The sequence below is a fragment of the Pteropus vampyrus genome, unplaced genomic scaffold, assembly GCF_000151845.1.
Source record: "Pteropus vampyrus isolate Shadow unplaced genomic scaffold, Pvam_2.0 Scaffold12, whole genome shotgun sequence".
NCBI lineage: Eukaryota > Metazoa > Chordata > Mammalia > Chiroptera > Pteropodidae > Pteropus > Pteropus vampyrus.
Genome location: NW_011888793.1, coordinates 15,022,011 through 15,035,942, shown reverse-complemented (window position 1 = coordinate 15,035,942; position 13,932 = coordinate 15,022,011). Strand labels below are relative to the sequence as shown.

General features: G+C 37.2%; 1 protein-coding gene across 1 annotated transcript in view; it reads right to left on the bottom strand.

Annotated features, from left to right (window-relative positions):
- The window catches only part of NLGN1 (neuroligin 1), a 995,729-nt gene that overhangs the window by 784,283 nt on the left and 197,514 nt on the right, over positions 1-13,932 (bottom strand). Inside the window, exons 3-5 of the mRNA XM_023524764.1 lie at positions 4,951-4,986; positions 3,623-3,712; positions 463-607 (exon numbers count right to left, since the gene is read on the bottom strand). The gene's annotated coding sequence lies outside the window, so the exon portion shown is untranslated. The remainder of the gene's footprint in view (positions 1-462; positions 608-3,622; positions 3,713-4,950; positions 4,987-13,932) is intronic.

The following is a 13,932-nucleotide window of genomic DNA, read 5'->3' as shown; positions in this document are numbered from 1 at the left end:
TTACTAAACACCTCCAAGCATCCTGCCTAGTAGCCAAAATCAATCATTTGCATTCATACACCCTACAGGTCTTAATTCTTTCTGTTTTCTCTTCCTGGAGCATTCCCTCTCCAAATACTTCTTTCCCTTTATCTTTTCCAGCCGAATAGTCTCAAATCAAAAAATGTAGAGTTCAGCTCACTCTCTATTCCATGACACCTCTTCCCCTTTTCCCCTCAAAATGGAAGTAGTACTTTTCTTCTGAACTTCTCTAGCACTTCTTTGTAATACCCTTGCTGCAGCCATCACTATCTGACTCAAAGTGATTTTTTATGCATTTTTCACCTACCTATTTTAAAAGTGATTTATAGCATTTTTTTTTAAATTTGTTAGAGTGCCTGGCACATGGGTAATCTTGCACATGTAAATACTCCATAAACATTTGTAAATAAATGAATGAATGAAAAATAAATACAGACATACCTCAGAGATATTGTAGGTTTGGTTCCAGACCACTGCAGCAAAGTGAGTTGTAATCTTTTTGTTGGCGGAGGTCTTGACTTCAATTTATAAGAAACGCAACATCGATGGAATGCAATAATGCAAAGTGCAATAAAATGAGGTATGCCTGTTTGTTAGAAAGAAGAGCAGTTAATAGGTTATTGCAGTCATTCAGTGGTGCTCACACCCTTCAAACCAGGATGCTGGTAGTGTATACTAGGGCTGTGACAATGGAAATGGATGTAAGTGGGAAACTGTGAACGCTATTCAGGTGATAGAATTGATAAGGTACGTAAAGGAAGGTGAGGGAGAGGGAATATTTGAGATTATTTCTAGATTTCCTGTTTGAAGAAATGAGCAGCCAGCCAATTGTACTATTTATTAAGACAGAGAATTCTGAAGAAATCACAGTTTTGGGGAGAAAAAGAATTCATTTTATTTGGATCTGTCAAATTTTAAGCGTCTTTGAGATCCAAGTAGAGAAAACCAACTCAGCAGTGATTGTAGACCTGAAGTACAGGAAACCAGTGTAAATATGTATTTTGGAATTGTCAGCAGATGAATGGTAATCAAAGCTGTATGAATGACTAGGAGAGATCATTAAGGACAATTTGTAAACAGGAACGAGAATGGGCCTAGAATTAAAGGAACAACAACATTTTTGAATTTAGGTAAAAAATATAAAGGGGGGATCTGTGGTTGATAGAGTGGTGGCTGAGGGAAGGACAAGTGAAAAGTATCAAATACTAGTGAGAAGGATCATCATGAGAACTGGATAGTGTCCAAGGGGAACATTGGTGACCTCAGTGAAAACATTTATTCTGGCATATTCAGAGCAGAAGATAGAATGAAGTGTGTTTAATCGTTAGTGAAAGAAAGGAGAGGAAATAAAAACAGCAATTATGAAAAATTCATTCAAGAAATTCGATTATAAAGAGGAGCATAGAGAGATCTGTGCTGGGGAACTCGGTCAGAAGTATTTTGTGTTTTGGTTTTACTATTGGAGAGATTAATTTTGAAATGTTGATGGAGAGAAGCTAGTAAAGAAGGTAAGGTTAATGGTAACAGAAAAAAGGAAGATGGATAAGGTTCTTGAGAATGTAGAAGGGCCTGGAAACTAAAGCTGATAATAAGGCTATTGCCCTTCTAATAAAGAGATAAATGTAGATATAGGTAAACCTGGAGATTTGTTTGGGAAGTTTAAGGAGTTTCTGTCTGATAGTTTCTATTTGCTCGGTTACATAAGATTTAAGGCCATCTATAAATTGCATATCTAAGTGTGTATTGTAGAGGGGTATTGAAGGCTTGAGATGACCAAACAATCAAATTTTAAACAGCATAAAAATGTATATATTTAATAGTCATTAAAACTAAAAACTAAACATAATTTCATTAATAGGCATATTTAAAATTCTCTTTGTATGTGTGTGTATGAACAGACTTGACCATTTTATAGACTTAGGTTTCTAAGGCTAATGGGTAAAGAGCTTAATGCACAATGTTTGCAATCAAGACAGCTGGTATAAAGAAATAAAGGTACAGGGCAAAAATGTACAAGGCTTTGAATACTTAGTTCTCATTCCATGCTTTGCCCTAAGAATAAATAAGTGATTGCAAAGAAAGACATACATGCCATTTGATTGTGTATACACATATAAATACAAATAATAATAATAACAACATAAGAGACAACATCTATTAAGAGTTTTCTATATATCAGACACCATTCTAAGCTCTTTATATGATTTTTACAGCAATCCTATAAAATAGGTAGTATTTATTATCTCCATTACATAGCTGAGGAGATTGAGACATTGAGTTTAAAGAACTTGAAAAAATTTGAGGAGTCATGAACTACCAAAGAGTGAGTAATTGCTGGAACTGGGATCTCTATTTCTTTCTTTCTTTCTTTCTTTCTATCTATCTATCTATCTATCATCTATCTATCATCTATCTATCTATCCATCTTCATTATCTTTGTGGTAAAATTCCATGCACTATTTACTGTGTACAATTATCTAAGTTGTAGTATTGGTTCAAGTATTTATTTGTGTTGTTAACCATATACCTTTTACTATGTACATTTATCCAAGTAGTATTACTAGATGGAAGTGTAAACTTGATCTCACCTAGATTTCTGGTCAAAATAGCAGTGTGGATTCAATGTTTAAGTGTTTTTTCCCACACCAAACTTATATAAGTAACAAATAAAATATTTAAAAATATTTTTTTAAATGAAAAGAAACAGAGCAATTAATTTTATTTGTCAATTTGACTGGGCCATGGGATACTCAGATATTTGGTTAAACATAAATCTGGGATGCAGGGATAGAGACCAATAAAATTGCTAGGGAAAGCTAATGGGCACACACACACACACAGAAAAAATCAACTACTCAAAAAAAGGAGGGCCCTGAAAATTAGTATTCCAAATAATTGAAAAACTATTGAGGAAGTTGATTAACAGAAATTACAATCAAAAAGACAAAATCACTCTCAATGAATTGAAAATAATAGAGCAATCTAAAAATCACTTTAACATAAATATATTAAATATCATCAAAGAGAGGAAGAAATGACATCCATAAAAAAATAAACACTAGGAATCAAAAACAATCAGCTATAAATCAAGACCATAAAAATGAGAAAAAGTTAGTCTTGGACAAAACTTATAATTATAAAAACAACTAAAAAATAAACTTTGGACTGGGTAAATTCGGAGATCATAATGAAGACCTTACCCAAAACGCAGCAGGAAAAGAGCAAGACAGTAACTATTAAAAGAAGTTACAAAGCCTTGTGCTTCTGACTAGGACATGGAATAGGGAGAGTGGTGCTCCCACCTTGGAAACAAACAAAAAAAGCCTGATAAACTGCAAAATTATAACTTCTCTTGACCCATCAGGAAGCCAGGTTCACAGGGCAACTAGTAGCATGAACTCCAAGGAAAGAGTTCTCTCCAAACAGAGATGAGCATGCTTCACTTGCGGTTGAGAGTGTGAGAATAGGAAGGGATGGATGCCAGGTACATACAAGCAGGTAAGAAGAACTCGGCTAAAATGTTTATAAATTGCTAAAGGAAATTATAAGAGAGAAGACACCCTGGGAGTCACAGAGGCAAGGGGAATCTGCACCCACTTACAGTCTCTTCCCTACAGGCTTCCAGTGGATGGTAATGAGAAAGATTGCTGACAGGGCTGGTAACTGGAGAGTTTCTCTCAGTGGTGCAGGCCTAGAAAAGGAAAGAGGTCTTTTCTGCGGAAAAGCAGAAAGCCCCACCCAGACCCTAGATCCTATGGAATAAAAGCCTTCAGTTACTAGAGAAAGGGCAGCAAACTATTACCTCCAGAGCACAGTTGAAGACTCATTGCATCTGGGAGATGGTTAGGAAAAAAAAGAAACCTCTTCTCTACAGTGCAGATGATGCCAGATGTAAGTCTGATGACATACTTGCATTTTCCATTCTTTAATGTCATATTTTATATCTCTTTCTTTATTTTTTTAATAAAGATATAGTAATGCATAAAGTTGAATGACTTCTTTGGTGGTATAACTTCAATTCAGTTGTCAAATAAAGAGCCATACAAATTTTGCCGAGTAATGTTTTTTTTATTTTTTTTAATTTATTCTGCAAGCAATCACCTTCACAGTTGCTATATAACCCCTTGGGAGTTTACTATCATTTTTTTAACTATCAATAATTTTAATGTCAGCAACATGACAATCATATACCTCCTTATCAGCCTGCATACTTATCCAAGTGTATGTGTTCTGGGACAAATATAAAAATAAAATATTCCTAATTGTTTCAAAAATTTGTTAGTGTTTTGAGAAAAGTGTATTCCTGAACCATCTTGATCACTCTCTGAAGAGGATGTTGTACTACTGCTGACATGACAGCAGATCACACTTTTCTCCAGACTCTCCCTAAATCTGACTTTAAGCAGAACTCTAGGCACCAGCGATTACCTCCTCAATGCCTTCTTCCTGTTGAGAACAGGTTTGGAATCCATGCAAGTCTCTCCTCCTGAAACAGTTATTTTAGCCTCATCATTCAAATGTGTTATATGATATCTAAATTGCTGAATTGTTTGGGGTTAAATGAAATAATGAGGTAAGAATTCAGGATAGAACTAATACCCTACAATCACCCCTGAAGAATTGTAATTAAAGACTATTTTTATCCAAGTTCAATGCCCTCAATAGCTTGTTCAGAGTATTGAGCAACTGAGATTACACCTGGAGGTTAAAAATCTCCAGAGCCAAATATTTTCCTACTAAGGAGAATTTATTATTAAAAAATAACAACAACAACAACAACAAACCAAACCAAAACAAAAAAAACAACCACACCAAACCAAAACAGCAGACAAATTCAGGAAAATATTATCTGTATGCTGAATCTAATAGCCTCATCTGTCTTTCAAAAATGATAGCCTCGAAGACTATCATTATAACTATGTTCCTTACCACTTTTATGCTTGGTCACTGGGCAAATGCAAGACACTATAAAAAAAAAAAAAAAACACTTTGTCAATCCCACTATCTACACATAACTTTACGATTTCTTTCTTTTTGCTCTTTTTTTTTTTCAAGTTGATTTTCCTGTCAATCCATTCCAGAGCTCTTGAGAATCCTAGTCTTGTGGTAAACATATTTATCTACATCTTTCTCATTCAATGTTTCCTTAAACGTCTTACACTAACAAAACCAAGTTGGGGCATAGCTTCCCCTGAAGACCTGTTAGGTACTGACTGTTTATACTCATATACGCTGGTTCTGTTACCCCAGAGAGCAAAAGGCACTTTGGAAATCTCTTAGCTCATCATTGCTAACTCCAGACATATTACTTTTTCTCTTGAGTGCAAAATCTTTCCTCATTTAATGTGTAATATTTGGTACCACTCTTCTTTGCCTCTGTCAGCCATTGACCTTCTTCTGGTCATTTCCCCCTGTTGTTGAACATTTGATAAAATGACTCATAATTTTTCCTTTTCAACACAATACTTGTCATTATCATAGGGAACTTCAATTTTTTCATGAACAACCAATAAGATGCTCAAAAACACTACCATAATTGAACGTTCTAGAACAATGATATTTTCTGACAATTACCCATAAGTTTATGGAATTTTGAAGCAATTATTACATACAAAGAGAGTCAATCTCCTTTTTCTTTAATATACCCTAACAGAGTGCTTTAGTCAGCATCGTAAAACTGCTTGGCAGTTGGACTGTGTTGTGTAAAGTACAGCACACTTAACAGAGAATAAGCTTTACTAAGGTAGCCATCTATATGTACATATAGAAGAAACAAAAGGATCAATATAGGATAATATGACACATGGCCTAAAAAAAAGAACCAACCATACACAGTATTCAAAAAACTATTATGTATGAATGTATATCAAAAACCACAAATAATTACCTCGTGCATGTGTACTCTTCTTGATATCTCTTGGCGGAGCAGAGGGAATTGGTGGGCTAAGGGAAGTAGATCTGTCTCAGGCCATTTGGATTCTCCTCCTCATCACCCAGGGCTGCCATCTGCTGACCTCTTCTGTATCCCACTCTTTTTATGTCCCATATTAGATCAGAGCCAAGGTTATTAATTTCAATAGAAAATTCTAGAACTTCCTTGATAGCACTCCCTTACATTCAGAGGCTTTGGAGGCTTTATCTGCGGTATTTCTATAACCTGTAGATACTTCATTGTCTGCACAATTCTAGGATTTAAGAAGATTTACTCTTCTTCTAAAAGCTCTGAAAAATGCCAATTTCAAACACTTAGTGCCTGGGAATGGCCTTTCTGCACGCTCTTTGCTCTGTGCCTTCTGACTCTTTTGGGGCCCTTATGAGCTGTGCTGTGGCTCTAAGAGGCCAGCTTATTAAGCTTATTGGCAGGAATATGGCAGTTCGGTCCATTTCTGCTCAACAAAGCCTATAGAACTTCCTGGTGGTTGAATCTAAACTCACAAAGAATCCTTCTCTGCACAGAAAACTGGAGTCCAGATTACTTGATTGCAACACCTGATACTGCTTCCAACCTCAGTTACCAGGGTTGTATTGCTTAGCTGTTTGTGCTCATTTTCTGCAGGCTAAAAGCAGAAATGACTTCTGTGAAAAATACATACATGCATACATACATACATACATACATACCAGAGTCTTAGAGTCATATTTTCCTGGATGATTTGGAAGAGAAAAACTTGACTTCTGAGTTATGTGCCTGTATAAATCACTAAAGTATTCTTTCAACATTTGCATGCTTTTTAAAAAATCAACTATACATCTATTTTTTAAAAAAGAATATGGTTCAGTCAACATAGGTCCATTAAAATATTTTACCTTTCCAGTGAGTTTGAGCCAGACCTTCAAATTTGTTCACAGAGAACTAGTAATATATAGAGTACGAATGGGACCAGTGTATTTCAAAGTATTGTCTGGGTCCCTCTTCATCAGATAGTTTTAGGGCCCCACTCCTGATCCACTGATAAATGCTGTGGAGTTAGGCCTGGGAATCTGCATTTCCAGGGTGCTAAACAGGTGGTCCTTATGCATAAAGTTGAAAATCAACTGTGCACATGAAAGTTGCATTAGCAGTTTGACCTTGGCTGTACATCAGCATTATCTGCAGAGCTTTTTAAAAAATAAAAATGCCTGTTCTCCATCCCAAACCTATATTGACTCAGACTCTTTGGAGCTAAAACTTTCCAAATGCTTCTGATAGACAGCTAGAGTAAAGAAGGTCTATATTAGGCAGGTATAGATTTCATTGATTAACGATAAAAGCTCCCACTTATTAAATACTTGCTAAGCAAAGTATATGTTAACATATTTAATTCTAGCAATGACACTATGAGATTGGTAATATTTTTAAGCATTTATTATCATTGCCATTTTTCAACAGCTTAGAGATCCTAAAGAAGTCACATAACGAGGAAGTTGTAGGACTGAGATTAGAACCAATTCTGTCTGACTCTATGTGCTGACCTGTTTTTTTTCACTGTCACACATGACCACTGCCTTTTTCTATCAGCTTTCTACAGCTACCATTTTAAATGTGTGTACAGATTTTCTTTCCTTATTTTGCTTTTCTCCTTTTTGGTTTCAACAGTAGCACAACCTTTTTATGTTTCTGCTCTTTATTTTTCTCTTTGTAATTGTTGATGTAAAATTAATTCTCCAAGACACCTAACTTATATACTGCTTGTGCACGGAACATTTTATAAGGAAAAGAGGCTTACTATAATGTCTTATGGCTTAGCTTGTCACCGGAGAAATAGAGTCTTCACCTGCAACAGGATTCCTTCTTTGATTATTATTCCTAGCCTAGTGTATCAGTCAGGGTGCTCCACATGTGTGCTCTTTTAAGAAGCTTTCTCAAACTGTGTCTTACTGTTATCCTATGTTACTGGAATGATAAAGTTGGACTGTTGTACCAAATTGAGTTTCCAAAAGAAAGAGGTGGTGCCTCATTTCTGCATGCCCAAGCCTGACACATGGAAGGCCTTTAGGACAGTGTATTGAGAAGCAAATTGCTCTCTGCACTGCACCATCCTCTACCATGTTTATGTGTACATCTGACACTTCATAAAGTCTTAACTCCCTTATTTGTAACAGAAGAATAATAATGTCTACCTCTTAGGCTTGCTGGGAATTAATGTATACAAATCATGTGGTGCTGTTATATATACATAAAGAGTAGCAATTACAGTATATAATAAAACGGACATTGATCCACTTATTCTCTGCTTGCCTACTGTATATTCCAAATACTATGCTAGATTCTAGTGATATAGAAATGATGAACAATAGAGAACTCGTAAGACTTGGTATGTGACACTGATATAAGAAAAATACACAATTTTTAATAAATTATATGTATGGAAAGAGAGGAAGAGAAGAGTGATTTAAATTATATAATAATATTAGATAAGCTTATTGAGGCAGGGCAGGGAGAAAGGGAGTACTGTGCAGAGTCACAGTAGCCTTCCTGAGAAAGCCAAACTTGATCTTCCTCTTTTACTGGGTGAATTAGAAGGCATCATTAAGTCCCAGATAGAAAGGAGTGAAGAAGGATTTAGAAAATACAAATAATTAGTGGAGAGAATGAAAAGTGAGTTGACCAAAAAATATAATAGAATTCCCAGGCAGTACTGAGGTATCAGTTCATGAGGAACATGAATTTAGTGTTCATGCTTTTTTAATTGCATGGTTTCTTCAAGAAGGATTCAAGAAACTAGAAAAGAAGTTGTTCAGATAGGTTTATTAAGGTTTGCAAATTGGTCTGGCGAGTGGTAAGGGAGATTAGGGTACTAATAAAAGGGTGATTAAAATTACTATGTGTTCTATATTAAACACAGATGAAATTGGCAACAGAAGATGATTTATAAGAAGAAAAGAGAGACCCATTGTCTTGAAGTCCTGATGAGACCAGAAGACTTGTAGTGGAAGTAAATGAGTAGATAATCTGAAGTCAGGAAGTCATTATTCAAGAGCGAGTTGTTAGAATTAGTGACTTCACAAATGAAGCAGTTTGAGGAAATACAAAACAAGACTGTGACCATGGAATTTGAGTGGCTGAGGTAGAGAGATGAAGAATATCACTGAGGATCTGGAGATCGTGGAGACCCGAATACTAAAGTCTCTATCTGGACTTGCACAGTGAACCTTATCACAGTTATTAAATAGCGAGAAGGAATAATCAGGAGGTTAACAACAACAATGGAGGAGACAAAAAGTGAGATCACCCAGGAGCAGATTTGGGTAGTATGGAGAAGGAACAAAGGCCTGGAAAACACCAACACCACTTGAGGTTAGTAGGTTATGAAAGTATAAACATCTTCTAAGTGACTGTTCTGTAGAGAGTGTGTTGTCCTCAGGGGTAGCCAATTTTCAGTTAGGAAAAGAAAGATGAGATAATATTTTTAAAAGATTCAGAACATAAAGGAATATTTTGATCATGTAGTCCTATTGGCTCAGGAAAAGGAGGACATTAAAGGAAAAGTGGCTCAGAGAAGACGTACATACCTTTATGCAGCTTTCTGTATGAAAAAAAAAAGTAAATGGTTCTGGTCAAGATGGTGGAATAGGTAAACTCTGTGCTTGCCTCCTCTCGTGACCACATCAAAATTATAGCTAAACTACAGATGGTTCTCAACCATCATTGAGAACCACCTGAAGTCTAGACAAACAGAAGTCCTACAACTAAGGATATATAAAAGATACCACGTCAACACTGGTAAGAAGGGCCGAGATGCAGAAGGAGCTGGTCCCACACCCATGTGGGCCAGTTTAAAATTAGGAGAGATTATCTCAGCTGCAGAGGTCGCCCTTGAGGAGAGAGGGGTCCCTAAACCACACCAGGCTCCCCAATCCATGGTTCCAGTGCTGGGAAAAGAAGTCCCCATAATTTCTGACTCTGAAAACCAGTGTAGATTGTGGCTGAGTGAGATGAAAGGCTGCTGGAGTCCCAGGAGTTCCTCTGAATGGGCCCATTTGAAAACTTACCCACTGATGGACATACTCGCTCTGAGCTCCTGTGCTGGGGTAGCAGCTTGAACAGCATCAGGGACATACAGGGAGGAACTGAATTGTCTGGCTCCAGGGTGAGGGCTAAAGGGGCAGCTTTCTCCCAGACAGAAATGCTGGCAGAAGCAATTGTTCCTTTGTTGAGCCCTCCCCGCAATGCAGCATGGAAACGCAGGCAGGTGCCATATCTGAGTCATCATCAACCTGGCTAACACCATTTGCCCTGCCCTGGTGATTCCCTGAGATGCCTTTTCACCAAGCTTCCAGGCCCAGCCAAGCTGCTTTCAATATCTTTTCCATTTAAACAGCCTATGGCTCATGCTGAGGCCTTTCCGATAATCTCTCAAAGGTTCACAAGCTCCAAACAAAAAACACCTGGCCTCAGCATGCTTCATACCTCTTACTAAGCAGTCCTAAGCCTGACACTAGCAGCAGCTGGCCTCATTTCACAGCTTAGCCTTTCGCAGGCACCTCCAAGTCCCCGACAAGTGACAACCATCTGTAGATCACTTTATAGTTCATACCAAGTGGCTCTATGCAGAGCACAGGCAGCAACTGATCTTGGCCTGCAACAGAGCCCTTCGCAAGAGGCCCTAGAACCAACACACCCAGTGTTCAGATTCGGACTGCACTTAGAGAACCATCCAACCATCTCCACAAACAACACACCCAAAGGGCAAACTTAGCAGGCACCAGAGTCTCACTAAAATGAATACTGCTCAGTAGAATCAGCCCTTGAACAACAGCTCCTTCACTGTAGTTACAGCCAGTCCTCACAATCAATTAGCCAGAGGGTCAATCTTTCCCATTGACATGCAAACAGTGACCAAGACACAGCCCATACAAGGGACACATCTAGAACACTCAGGTGACCAGGAACACTGCACCACTGGGTCCTACAAGACACATACTATATAAGGTCACCCTACTAAGACTGGGAGATGTAGCAGCTCTGCCTAATACATAGAAACAAACAGAAAGAGGCAGCCAAAATGGAGATACAAAGAAACATGTCCCAAATGAAAGAACAAAACAAGCTTCAGAAAAAGAACTAAATAAAATGCAGACAAGAAATCTACCAGAGCAGAGTCCAAAACACAGGTTATAAGGTTGTTCAATGAGCTCAGTGAGAATTTCAACAAAGACATAAGAAACATAAAAATGGAAATAGAAAACATAAAAGAGAACTAGACAGAAATGAAGAATATAACAACTGAAATAAAGAACACATTAAAGTGAATCAATAGTAGATTAGATGGAGCAGAGGGTCAAATCAGTGATTTGGAAGAGAAGGTAGCAGTAAACACCCAATCAGAACAGCAAAAAGTGAAAAGAATCCAAAACAATGAGGGTAATTTAAGGGACCTCTGGGACAACATCAAACATATCAACATCCGGATCATAGGGGTACCAGAAGGAGGAGAGAGTAAGGAATTGAAAACCTATTTAAGGAAGTAATGATGGAAAACTTTCCTAAGCTGGTGAAGGAAATAGACATAGAAGCCCAGGAAGCGCAGAGAGTCCCAAACAAGATGAACCCAAAGAGGTTCACACTTAAATGCATCGTAATTAAAATACCAAAGGTTAAAGACAAAGAGAATCTTAAAAGCAGCAAGAGAAAAGCAGTTATTTAGCTACAAGGGAGCTCCCATATGACTGTCAGTTGATTTCTCAACAGAAACTTTGCAAGCTAGAAGGGATTGGCACAAAAAAGTGTAGAAAAACAAAGACCTACAACCAAGATTACTTTACCAGCAAAGCTATCACTTAGAATTGAAGGACAGATAAAGAACATCCTGGACAAAAAAAAAAAAGCCTAAAGGAGTTCATCACCACGAAACCAGTAACAAGAAATGTTAAAGGGACTTCTTTAAGAAGAAGAAGGAAAAAAAGATTAAAAATATGAATAATAAAATAGCAATAACTATACACCTATCAACAATGACTTTAAATGTAAGTAGATTAAATGCTTCAACCAAAAGACTTAGGGCGGCTAAATGGATAAGAAAACAAGACCCATATATGTGCTGCTGCTTATAAGAGACTTACTTCAAATCAAAAGACACACACAGACTGAAAGTAATGAAAAAAGATATTTCGTAAAAATGGAAACAAACAAACAAAGTTGGGGTAGCAATATTTATACCAGACAAAACAGACTTTAAAAAAAGTCTATAATGAGACAAAGAAGGACCCGGTAATCCCATTTCTAGGTAGTTATGCAAAAAACAAAAACAAAACACTACTCCAAAGGCACATATGCATCCATATGTTCATTTCAGCATGATTTACAATAGCCAAGATATGGAGGCAACCTAGGTGTCTATCAATGGGTGAATTGACAAAGAAGAGGTGGTACATATATACAATAGAATATTGCTCAGCCATACAAGGAATGAAATCTTGCTATCTCCAATAATATGGATGAACCTACAGCAGCAGTCCCCAACCTTTTTGGCACCAGGGACCTGTGCTCCAATGAGAATCTAATGCCTGATGATCTGAGGTAGAGCTGAGGTGGTGATGCTAGTGCTGGGGTGCAGCTGCAAATACAGATGAAGCTTCATTCACTCTCCTGCCACTCACTTCCTACTGTGCAGCCCAGCTCCTGACAGGCCATAGACTGTGGCCAAACTGTGGCCTAGGGGTTGGGAACACCTGACCTATAGGATATTGTGCTGAGTGGAGAAAGCGAGACAGAAAAAGACAAAAGTCTTTTTTGTCTGGAATCTAGAAAACAGGATAAATGAACAAACAAAACAGAAACAAGCTCATATATACAGAAAACAGAGAACATTTCGATGATTGCCAAATAGGGCAGGTTAGGTGGGATGGATGAAGAGGTGTAAGGAATTAAGAGATACAAATTAGTAGTTACAAAATAGTTATGGGTATGCAGAGTACAGCATGAGGAATATAGTCAGTAATATTTTAATAACTATTTTCGTGTCGAGTGGGTACCAGATTTATCAGGTGATCATTTCATAAGTTATATAAATGTCTAATCACTATGTTATACACCTGAAACTAATATAAACGTGTATGTCAACTGTGATTGAAATACATATATAAAACAATGCTATACGAAAAAATAGGAAAAGGAGAAAAAGTAGATGAAAGATACTTAGACTAGACAAAAACAGCAAAGTTAGGAATGGAGGTATCACCCTATTTGTGCCTTGTAAAATTTGTACCTTGTTGAACCGAACCAAATTCAACTGCAGCCTCAACTGAAAGCCTAAAGTTTGGGGCTTAGGTCCAAGCAATTATTTTCACATTGTCTGCCACTTACTTACTCAACAAATATTTATTGAGTGTCTACTATAAGCCAGGCCATGTTATAGGTGAATGGAATGCATCAGTGAACTGAACAGGCAAAGAACCCTGCTCTTATGGTTTTTATATTCAAGAGGGTTAAGACAGAAAATAAACAAATAGTAAGTAGATATACATAACAAATAAGAACATAGCATAGTATGTTAGAAAGTCATGAGTTCAATAGAAATGAAATATGTAGAATATATAAGGCATGGTCGTGTGTGACAAGAAGAGTGAGTCAAAATGACATATGACAGGGTGGTCAGGTTAGGACTCAATGAGATAGTGATATTTGAACAAAGCTTGAAGGAGATAATGGAATTAGCCATGTGGATACCGGAGAGAGGGAATAGCCAGTACAAAGACACTAAAGCAGGCATGTTCCTGGTTTTATATAAGAAATAACCAAAAACCATTGTGGTTAAAACAGAGTGAGTAAGAAAGACATCAGAAGATCATTACTTCTCAAACTTTAATGTGCATACAAATTATCTGGAGATCTTGTTAAATGCAGAATCAGATTTAGTAAGTCTGGCATGACAACTGAGATTCTGGATTTCTAACATGCTTCCAGATAATAAAGATGCTTCAGACCCATGG